The sequence below is a fragment of the Echinops telfairi genome, unplaced genomic scaffold (genome assembly GCF_000313985.2).
Source record: "Echinops telfairi isolate 266 unplaced genomic scaffold, ASM31398v2 ScPeMD7_26;HRSCAF=91, whole genome shotgun sequence".
Lineage (NCBI taxonomy): Eukaryota > Metazoa > Chordata > Mammalia > Afrosoricida > Tenrecidae > Echinops > Echinops telfairi.
The window spans coordinates 926,808-938,747 of NW_022103923.1; positions in this window are offsets into that span (position 1 = coordinate 926,808).

Here is an 11,940-nt window from a genome sequence, read left to right on the forward strand (position 1 = left end):
TGATACCATATCAGATTAGGCTTTATCTGAAACCAATTATTTTTGAGATATAAAAAGAGATTAGGCAAGAAAGAAAGTAAGCATGAATGAAAGAAAGAATTGTGCCTTGTGGAGAATACCAAGGAACACACCGAACAACAACAGAGAAGCTGACCCAAAGATTTCCACCCTGAAACCACGAACCCCCAGAGTGGATAGAAAAACCTCTCCTAGCACAGGCACCCTAAATTCAGACTTCTTTCTCCCTAAACTATACGAAAATTAATTTCTGTTCATGAAAGCCACCCATTTGAAGTATTTCTGTTACAGTTGCAATAGAAAGCTAAGGCAGCAGCCTCTGTGCTTTCTATCTTTTCATGTCACTGTCCTCAGCACATACGTTTTATAGTCACACATGGCTACAGCAGTTCATGAGGAGCCACAAAGAACGAAGAAATCACATCCAACAACGAAGATGAGAATTGCCTTTGTTGGGCCACTTAGTCCTTCCTCCACACCTTGGCAAAAGATATGGGAAAAAGTGTGCTTGATATTTTCTTTTTTTGTGGAGAAACAAGTTTAACTAACAAGGAAAGGGAGCCGTGAAATGATTGTTGATAGGTCAGTCCTATCCTAACTTTTTCATGTTAGGACTCATATAGGATATGATAATATTTATATCATACATTAGGGTAAACTGGAGAGTGTTGGAAACATTGCTATGGAGCTTGTTGAAAAATGTCTTCTTTGTATTACATAATTATAAGGAAAGGATATGAAAAGAAAATATAAAGGAAACTGAAAGTTGAATTTACAATAGCCTCCAAATAGAATCCTTTCATACATTTTAATGACAACAGACTGTTGGCTCACAGGGCCTCAGAAGAAGTCAACTCCACAAATCAGCAGGTCTGAAATCAATAGATCAGATGGCAGGCAAATCCCAGAATTGGCAGGTCAAAAGATAGGCTTGCTAGTTAAAGTTCCAAGAATCATAAGTCAGATGATGATGTGCCGGATGCAGGATCCAGAGCAAAGGCAAACCTTGCCAAAACACCCCTATATTCAAGAGAAAATTTTAAATGTATGAAAAAAATGACCGTTATCTCTTAGTTCCCTTTTTCGCCCAAGTCTTTTGAAGCCCTCTCATATATTGGATGCAAGCCACACCCTGAAAGAAAGTTCCACTACTGTGGAGTGTTTGACTTAAATAAGGGTGTGACCTGAGTAAGGCTGTGAATTGTGACTTGAGTCATGCTTTCTTGGAAGGCTGTACCTCAAGGTACACCAAACACTCATTCGACCCATTATTATGTAGTGGTTACGATTTGTAATACATAAAATAGAGGTTAGTTACATAATATCACAAAATGGAAGTGTGTGAGTCTGGGTAGACTAGAGAAACAAATTCATAAACATGCTTATGTGTATAAGAGAGAATTTTATATAAAGGGTAATTATACATTAAGAAAGCATCCCAACCCAGTCCAGTCCAAGCCCATAAGTCCAATATTAACCCATATGTCTGATACAGATCTTTAAAGTCCTCTTCAGACTCAGAAACACATGCAATGATGCCAAATGCAGGACGGTCACAGGCCAGTGGGTAGAAGTCTATGGATCCAGTGGCATTGTAAGCATCTCAGTGCTGGCAGAGATCTCTACATGGCTTCTCCAGCTTCATAGTTCTGGTTGCGTCAGAGTAGGTCCATGTGGCTTCTCTGGCTCAGGGCACTACGGTAGTTCGATGTGTCTTGTCTGCTGCAATGTCTTCCAGGTAGTGAGCAGAGAGAGAAATTATCTCCTGCCTCCAAGGAGGAAATACTAGGAATTCCCAGAAATCTTTGGGGAAGAAAGTGCCCACACAGAGGCCTCATTTACTATACAATGAATGACAGGCTAGACTCCACCCCTTCACTCGTAATCCTCGCAAGTCCCAAATTGATGCCAGATGATGTAACTACCACAGGAGGCCACTACATAACACTTACAATCACAGCCTAGCCAAGTTGGCACATAACATTAACCATCACTGGGTGCCAAGATGAAGCAGATGGTGCACTAAAATTGAGATAATTTTAAAAGGGCACATTTATAAAGAGGCTAATTACAAGGTGTGGCAAGAACCTGGGACTACCAACAGTGATGCTATCATCACTACTAGGTTCAGAGATTTGGGGTGAAAGAGATGTTTAAAAGATTATGTAGCAAAGACTACTTTGAGAAGAACAGTTGATCCTTTCTCTGGAGGAGACAAAACCTCCAAGGTGGTCTCCAACAAAGGGAACCAAAGAGAAATTATCCCGACTTTGTCTCCATATTGATGATCTACTGATTTAACCTGAAATTCAGAGCATAAGAAAACCTATTTTAATCCATATAGGTCACTTTCCTAGGTCATATGGCATTTGAAGCATAGGCAAACAGAGGAGATCCAGTACGGATCTCAACAATCCCTATGATCCCCAAGCTGAACAAATAAAATAAAAGCCACATTTTGGTGCATCACAGTAAATGGTTGAGAATCAAAGGAAATACTTTAGAAATTGTAAAGCAGCCCCAATTACTCCCAAATGGTAAATTGCCTTCAAAGAAGTGACAAGAAAACTGTCACTGGATTCTTATAGAATACTGGAAACAAACAACTAGCCACTGCATACTTAGAATATCTACCCAGAAAGAGCTTTCGAAAATGAAGGTGAAATAACACAATTTCTAGGCAACTAGAACCTGAGATACTTAGTCACCAGCATATCAAAAAATGCTGAAGACAAAACTTTTGACAGAACACAAATTACCTTAGATAGAAATGGTAGATATAGGAAGAAATAAAAAGCAATTAAAGGGATAAATTTAAGTGATTATAAACTCTATAAAATGAGGATAATAATGCATTTTGGGATGAAAAGTACATGCCAGACTAAACTGTAGGCTAAAGGTAGCAGTGTAAATTTGAGAGGAGGATAAACTGAAGTGTTCAAAGTTTCTTTCATTATCAATGAAGTAGATAAAAGTGCCACATAATAGTATACTTTGATAAATCAAGGATACATTGTGTATAATGCAAGCACTAACATTAAAGTAAAAATAGTATATAACTTCCAAGCTAATAGAGTGAGGGAATGGTACAATAAAAATACAGAAGACAAGAAAGGAAAGGAAAATAGAAGATAATATAAGTGGGGCAAATAGGTAAAAATCATAATAAGACAGATTAAACACAAATATTTTATAATTACAATGAATGTAAATAGATTACTTGTTCCAATTAAAAGACACAGCAAATGACGAAATAAAATGAGTCCTGGTGGTGCTAGAGAGTAAGGTATTGAGCTGCTAACCACAGGTTCAAGCCCACCAGTCATTCCTCGGGAGAAATAGGAGTCTGTCTCTTCCCACAAAGATTTACAGTCTTGGAAGCTCTATCTGGGGTGGCTATGAGTTTGAATGGACTTGATAGCAGTGTGTTTAGTCTTTGGGAGTTATGCATTGTGTGGCGCTCTGGTGGCGTAGTGGTTACTCATTGGGCTGCAAGCTTCATGGTAGGCAATTCAAAACCACCAGCAGCTCTGCAAGAGAAAGACTGGGATATCTACTCTTGTTAACAGTTACAGTTACTCAGATGAGTCAGCATTCACTCCATAGCAGTGAGTTTGGTTTTATTATTATTATTACTTATGGAAATTTAAGATGCAAAAATTTTGAAAAGGTATTGAAAAGAATATACTAAAGTTGACACAAACACACAATTATATGTAAATGTATATATATGTACATCAAAATAGAAGAACACACTCAGCATATCTTAAACTGAACGACTTAAAGAAAACATTCAATGCTAGAGCTGCAAATCTTCAATGGGCACAATATTGAGCGATGCAGTAAACATCAAAAGAATATGGAAAGGATACAATGAGTCACTGTATCAAACTGAACTAGTTGACATTACACCATTTCAAGAGGAGCATATGAACAAGAACCAATAGTGCTGAAAGAAGACGCTCAAGCTACACTGAAAACATTCGTTTAACAAAAAAGGCTCCAGGAATTCATGGGATATAACTTGAAATGTTTCAACAAGTTTATGAAGCATTGGAAGCACTCATGTTTCTATGCCAGGAAATTTGAAAGATGGCTACTTGACCAACCAACTGGAAGAGATCCATATTTGTACCCATTTCGAAGAAAGGTGACCTAGCAGCACGCTCAAATTATAGAACAATATCATTAACATCACATGCAAGTAAAATTTTGCTGAAGGTCATCCAACAGCAATTACAGGAATACATTGACAGCTGCCAGAGATTCAGGCCAGATTCTGACGAAGACGTGGAACAAAGAATATCATTGCTGATGTCAGTTGGATCTTGGCTCAGAGAATACCAAAAAAAAGGTTTACTTCTATTTTATTGACTATGCCAAAATATTCTACTGTGTGGAACCTAACAAACTGTGGATAACCTTGAGAAGAATGGGAATTCCAGAACACTTCAAAGTGCTCATGCAGAACTTGTACATGGATCAAGAGACAGTTGTGTAAGCAGAAAAAGGGCACGCTGCACTGTTTAAAATCAGGAAAGGTGTGTATCAATGCTGTATCCTCTCACCATACTAGTTCAATTTATATGCTGAGCAAATAATCAGAGAAGGTGGATTATACAAAGAAGAATGCAGCATCAGGATGGGAGGAGGACTTAGTAACAACCTGGAATATTCAGATGACACAGTCTTGCTTGCTAAAAGTGATGAGATCTTGAAGCACTTGCTGATGAAGATCAAGAATTGTAGCCTTCATTATGGATTTCAACTTAAGGTAAAGAAAGCCTGAATCTGCACAACTGGACCAATAGGTAACATCATGATAAGTGGAGAAAAGGTTGAAGATGTCAAGGATTTTGTCTTGCTTGGATCCACAATCAGTGCTCATGGAAGCAATAGTCAAGAGATCACATTGGATAAATCTGCTGCACAAGAATTCTTTAAGCTGTTGAAAAACAAAGGTGTTACTTTGAGGACTAAGGTGTATCTTACCCAACCCATGGCTTTTAATTTGTCTATCAGGCATGTGAAAGGAGGACCTTGAATAAAGAAGACCAAAGAAGAATAGATACATTAGAATTATGGTGCTGGTGATGTGTATTGAAAGTGCCATGGGATGCCAGAGGGACACACTAATCTGTCTTGGAAGAAGCTTCACCAGAATGTTTCTTATAAGCAAGGATGGCCCAACTTCCTCTCATGTACTTTAGACATGTAGTTAGGAGAGACCAGTCCTTGGTAAAGGGCATCCTGCTTGGAAAAAGAAAGAGGCAGGGAAAAAGAAGAAGGCTCTTAACAAGACGGACTGACACAATGGCTGCAAGAATGGGCTCAAACATAAAAAACATTTGACACGATGATGTAGTACTATGCAGTCTTACATTCTGTTGTTGCTGAGTCAAAACTAACCAAAAGGTGCCCAACAACAACAACAGTCCTTCAAACGTCTAGATCATCATTACATTGCCAAAAGTTTCCAGTTTATTATGATAATCCTGTTTCCCTGTTTGGGACATCTGCTTTGAATATCTGCTTCTACAAGCCTTGTGTTTCTGAGGTGTAAGCAGCTATGGTCTAGACAGTACTATTTCAAAGCCTTTGTAATATCTGGCCTCACTTTGACAGAATGAGTTTTCTTCCAAAGTGCAAGCCATTATTACAAAAGAAAACTGCAAGGTAATACAATTTTTCTAATTACAGCACTAATTATCAAGAGTAGAACACTAATTTTTAAATTGCATTACTTTAGCTGAACATAGATCAACAATGGGGTAGGGAATAGAAGATACAAATGAAGCAGGAAGTTGCTGTGCTGAGATATGCCTTTTTCCATTGCGAAGACACCACTCAATAATATCACTAATGCAGATATATGAGGAGAAATGACTTGATGGGAAGGATTGCTATGTTATGGAATTAGTCTCTATAGAATTGAAAAAAAACACCAATATAATTAACAGCAATAACAAAACCCACAGGATTTTAACCTTGGCTGAAAATAAAAATCATAGAAGGAGGTTTGAAAATGCATCTATTCTAGATCCCACTCTCTGAGATTCTGATTTAATCTGAAGAAGAGACTGGTATGAATAGTTTTTTAAAATATTCCCAGGATAATTATAATATGCAGCCCTGACTGAGGATGCATCAGATGTAATGCTTCCCCCACCCTCTTCTGGAGGTCATTAAAATAATGTAAATTTTTTTTTTTGCTGATAATGTGAAATTCTATACCTTCTCAAGGTATTCTTCAGTCTTTTGGTTTGGTCATTCATTTATTTAACAAACTTTTTTTAGTACCCACTGTGCATCAGGCAGCCTCCACTCCTCTGTCAGTGGAGACTTTTGTGTTGCTATAATACCAAACACATTTCACTTAAACTTCCAGACTAACATGGACTAGGAAGAAAGACTTGGCCATCTGCTTTTCTACAGCAACTCAGCCAATGAAATCCCTATGGATTACAATGGCTTAATCCAGTGATTACGAGAAAGAGCTTTTAGATAAGGTAGTAAAAGGATGTGAGTGGGAAGAAGTTGTTTTAGATAATGTAAAGAAGGTGGCTTCTTTGAAGAAATAACATTTAAGCAGTCACATAAATAGTGTAAAGTAGCCAGTTGTGTTAGAAGTTAGATGAGAAGGGGAATATGTGTTTTCTTAGAGAATGGGGAGGGGAACTAGGAAAATATGGTAAGCCATTAAGCAATTGAATTGAGCTTGTGGTCATAGTTTCATAGTCTCCATCAATGAGGCTGCAGGTTCTAGCTACAGTTGGCTTTTGAAACCATGTACAGAGCAGTAGGGTTAACCAAGTTGGTTTTATTCCTGATAATTTTGACTGAGGATAAGACAATCATTGTAAATGAGGGCATTTCATTTGTAAGAGAAAGATTATGGTAATTCTTTCCCTGGATTCTCAGCTGGTTAAGTAGAAGTAGATTTTTTTAAAGTGATGACATCATTGGATTTGAGTCCAGAAAGGGGTTAGGGAAGGATTAGGGTGAAGGTTCTAACAAAAAAGGTAGTGGGACATAGAGAGTAAAGACCAGAAAGTTGGGTGATTGAAAGTGAAATATGTTTGAGTTCAATATCTAAGTAGCAAGGATGACCCTCTCTGGTTTGCTGCCTCTTTTATATCCTATTGTGGACATTGAGGCAAAGGGAGGAGTGGGTTACTAAAAGTAAAAGAAGCTTTGTATTAGTATTAACAGTCATTCAGGTATCATGATTTTTTTACTAGGTTCTATAATTGTCTTAGTATATCTCCCTAACTTTTCAGAATATGGGGTGATGAGTATGATGGAAAGAAATGGTTAATGTAGCTGCATAAAAGCTTGGGGTACCGTATCAGGATTAGCATATTGGTTAGAGGCATGAGATCAGGCATCTGGGAAGGAAAAGAAAGATTGTTCCATACAGGATGATCCAGGTTGACCTCCAGACTCATGTGGATTCTATATGACATATTTGTGTTACATATGCTTGCTTCTTTTTCATGCTCCTTTCTCTGCCATATATATTTGATTATGATATAGTATTTGTTCATATAATGAAAGGAAAAATTACATTAAGGTCCCTGGCATACCCTGTTTGTTCACACAATACAATGACCAGACAACCATTAGAATATTGTCCCCTAAGGTTTGGAATATTTGATTGTTTTACATTTGGATCCTCCCACTCCTGCCATTTTTAGCAAAGGTCATTAAAAAAAAAGATTGTGATTTTGGTGAAAATTTTTAGAGCAAATTGGTTTTCCATTCAACAACTCATATATATATACAGTATATATTTTTGTTTGTTTCATGACATTGATTCCAATCTCCACTATGTAATAGTACTCTTCGCACTTCCTCCCTGTGTTTATCATATCAATTTGACATACTTTCCTACCCTTTCCTGCCTTCTGAGCTCTATTTAAACCTGGGGAAATGCTTCCCTTTTGGTCTCCTATAGTTTTATAGTTCTAAGAAGTGTGTGCTTCCCTGGTGTTATTGTTCACTTTAGAGGAGTGTCTGTGTAAATTGAGCCACAGAAGTATATTCTGTCCCAGGCTTGAAGAGCTGGGATTAAGAGCCACAGTCTCTGGGTTTCCTTCAGTAGCCATGTTCTTTGTTATGATTTTGAGTTTGGACCCATATTTTTCTCCCACTTTATCTATGACCTCCTATTGTGATCCCTTTCAGAGTGTTCCACAGTGGTATCCAGCACCATCTAGTTCATCTGGTATCAGAATCATGGAAGTTGGAGTTTGTGTGGCTCATTAGCTTTTGGGGTCAGTTTCTTCAATATAATCTTGATTTTCTTTAAAACTTTAAAAATTGTGGATTAGGTGGAAGTTTTATAATTCAGATAATTAATTTTTTATTCAATAGTCTGAATAGGGGTCAGAAAACTGTGGCTTGAGGTCATAGGTGACTCTCTGGGTAAATACTTGTGACTCTGAAGTAAAATTGAAATTTTAAAAATTATATTAACCAGATAATAGTGATTTCATTTGTTTGTAAAAACATAATGCTTTCAAGTAATTATTAAATTGTTCTGAGACACAATATTGACCCTTCAATTTCAAAAGTTTTCTGACACCTGGTCTAACCTACTTATCAAATCTCCCAATAGTGTACCCTACCCTCCTCTTTTTATTTCTCTTCTCCCTCTTGTGGGTGAATATCTTCTATCTTGCTGACAATCTTTACCTTTTACACTGCTCCTCTACTTTACCAAGCATGATGTCCTTCTCCAGGGACTGGTCTCTCTTGACATGTCTAAATTATTTGAGACTATGTCTTGACATCCTAGCTTCTAAGGAGCATTTTGACTGTATATCATCCAAGACAGGTGTGTTTGTTCTCTTAGCCGTCCATGGAACTTTCAATATTCTTCACAATAATCCAAATGCATCTATTTTTTTTGGTCTTCTTTATTCAATGTCCAACTTTTACTTGCATATTAAGTGATTCAAAATATCTTGGCTTGGATAAAACACATCTTAGTGCTCAAAGTAACATTCTTGCTTTTCAACACTGTAAAGAGGTCTTATGCAGTAGATTTACCCAATGGAGTATGTTGTTTGATCCCTTGACTACTGCTTCCATGAGTATTGATTGTGGATCCAAGCAAAACAACTTCAATATTTACTCCGTTTATATTGGACCAGGTGTGAGAATTTTTATTTTCCTTACATTAAGTTATAATCCATATTGGAGACTGCAATGCTTGCTCTTCAGCAGTAGTCTCATTCACTAACTGTCCTTTTGTGATTGACTAATTTTACCCAGCGTAATGTTCTTCAGGTCGATCCATACCATGAAGTGCTTCGTGGTTTCATCATTGTTTTTGAGCAATGCATAATATTTCACTGGGGATATGTGCTAAAGTTTCCTTATCCGTCCTTCTTTTGATGGGCCTTTAGGTTGTTTCCATCTTTGTGGCATTGTGAACAGTGCTACCTGGATGTGCACGTCTGTTAATGCTAGGACTCTTCCTTCCTGAGGGCATATACCAAGCAGAGAGATTACCATTTTCATAACTCAGGATTTTACTTATGTTATAGATAACCCATTAACCACTCCATTCCATACATACAATTCAAAACCTCAAACAAATTTCATAACAAAGAATATTTTCTTTCCTTTAAGGGGAGAGAAAAAGAAATATTTTTCTTATTTATTTTCTTGATTTGGGGTATATAATATGGCCCCATTTTATTATAGTGATTTTTTTACACTGAAGAGAAGCATACACTGTTAAAATAAAATTACTATAAGAATCAGTTCTATACTCATTCAGAGAAAACAGGTACAGGGCGAACCATTAAGTCTCGCCCACCTCTTAATTTCTCTGATTCTTCTAAACTATGTCTCATGAAGGGTATTTCTTGTTGCTTTTGAAAGACTGGAGTGGTTTAGTCATTTTGGTCATCAGAAATCTGCCTGATCAGACAAATCATTCATTATCAAAGACTGTATGCTAATGATTTAATTCATAGTCAAAGTGCCTTTTGAATATTTGTTCAGGGGCTACATGAGGATCTTCAAGATGGTAAATTTTAAAGCAAATAAAATTGTGTACTAGGAAAAAGAAACGCACAAAATATGAACGGAATGAGCATTTGTGTCATGGTTTCCACATAATAATAATATACCTGTCAAGCCCCTGACAAATCATGAATGTTTATCCAACAGAGTGTTTAAATGTAAAACCAAACCACTGCTGTCAAGTTGAGTCAAACTCAGATGACCCTAGAGGGTATGCTAGAACTACCCCATAGTACTTCCAAGGCTACAAACCTTTACAGACATAGACTGACTAACACATTCATCTTCCATGGAGCAGTTGGTTGTTTGAACTACTGACCTTTTAGCTAGGAGCTTTAACCACTGCCTCGGCAAGGCTCCTTTTCAAATGTATGAGATGTTACAGCTTCTATAGTAGCAAAACAAAATCAAATTCACTGCTATTAAGTTCATTCCAACTCATAGCACCCCTAAAGGACAGAGTTCTTGTGGGTTTCTGAGGATACAAATCTTCATGGAAGCAGAAAGCCTTGTCTTCCTTGTGTGGAGCTGCTGCCGGATTTGCTCCATGAAATGTGTGGTTAGCATTCCAACATGTAACCCACGATGCACCAGAGCATCTTACAATTTCCACATTTAGTTGGATCGCTTTTCTTTGGAATGACATGACTATGGATCTCTTCCAGTTAATTAGCTTAAAAACGTCCTTCCAATTTTTTTGTTATAGATTAGTGAGCACTTCTAGAATTGCATCTATTTGTTGAAGCATCTCAATTCGTATTCTGTCAATTCCCATAACCTTTCTTGGGATCAATGTCTGTATTGCAGCTTTAACAGCTTCTTTCAGTACCTTTGGCTATTTGACCATGTGCTATCTCTTGAAATGGTTGAATACAGACCACTTACTTTTAACACAGTAAATCCACCTTCTTTTGATTCTTCCTGATTTGTTCAATTTTTCACACATTGACTCCTTCAATATTGAGTAAATAAGTCTTTAAATAGCAAAGATGTCACTCTGAGGACTAAGGTGTGCATAACCCAAACCATGGTATTTTTAATTAGTACACATGCATGATAAAGCTGAGCAATGAATAAGGAAGACTGATGAACCACTGATACCTTTGAATTGTGGTGTTGGTGAAGAATATTGACTATACCATTGACTGCCAGGAGATTGAATTAATCTTTGAAGATGAACAGCCAGAATGCTGTTGCTGTTTCTTTTTAAAATAAGTAGGTATTGGGGGTGGGGGTGGGGGGTTGTTGCTGTTTTATTTTTGCTTTATCAACTCTATTTTTAGCAGTTTTATTGGTGTATAATTCACATACCATAAATTCAATAGTTCAATCATATTAAGAAGAGCTGTACAATCATCACCACAATCAATTTTAGAGCACTTTTCTTTCTTTTACTAATTGCTTTTAGTTCCCATTTCTGCCCAAGTCTCCCCTGCCATACCCCCCAAGAAACCAAATATCCAGTTACTATCTCTGTAGATTTACCCATCATGGATTTCACATACACAAAAATAACACCAAAATATGAACAATAGTAACAGAATACAACAGAGAAAACCTCAGGAAAAAAGACAGCAGGGAAAAAAACTAGAACAAATTTAAAGTGGATCAAAAGGGAGACCCAATTATAAGGAATTAAATTAAATAAGGTATTTGACCTAACTGCATCTGCAATAACCCACTTTCTGATGTACTCTGCACAGAATGCTTCTGAGAAGTGAGGATGGTAAGACTTGATTTCATGGACTCTGGACATTTTATCAAAAGGGATCAAACAAAAAAAACTACACTTGTGGGGTTTAAGGGGAGTGGGAACCCCACAAAACATCACAGGTTCAGTAGGCGCAATTGTACAGCGATAATAAGTAGAGATTATAGTAAAGT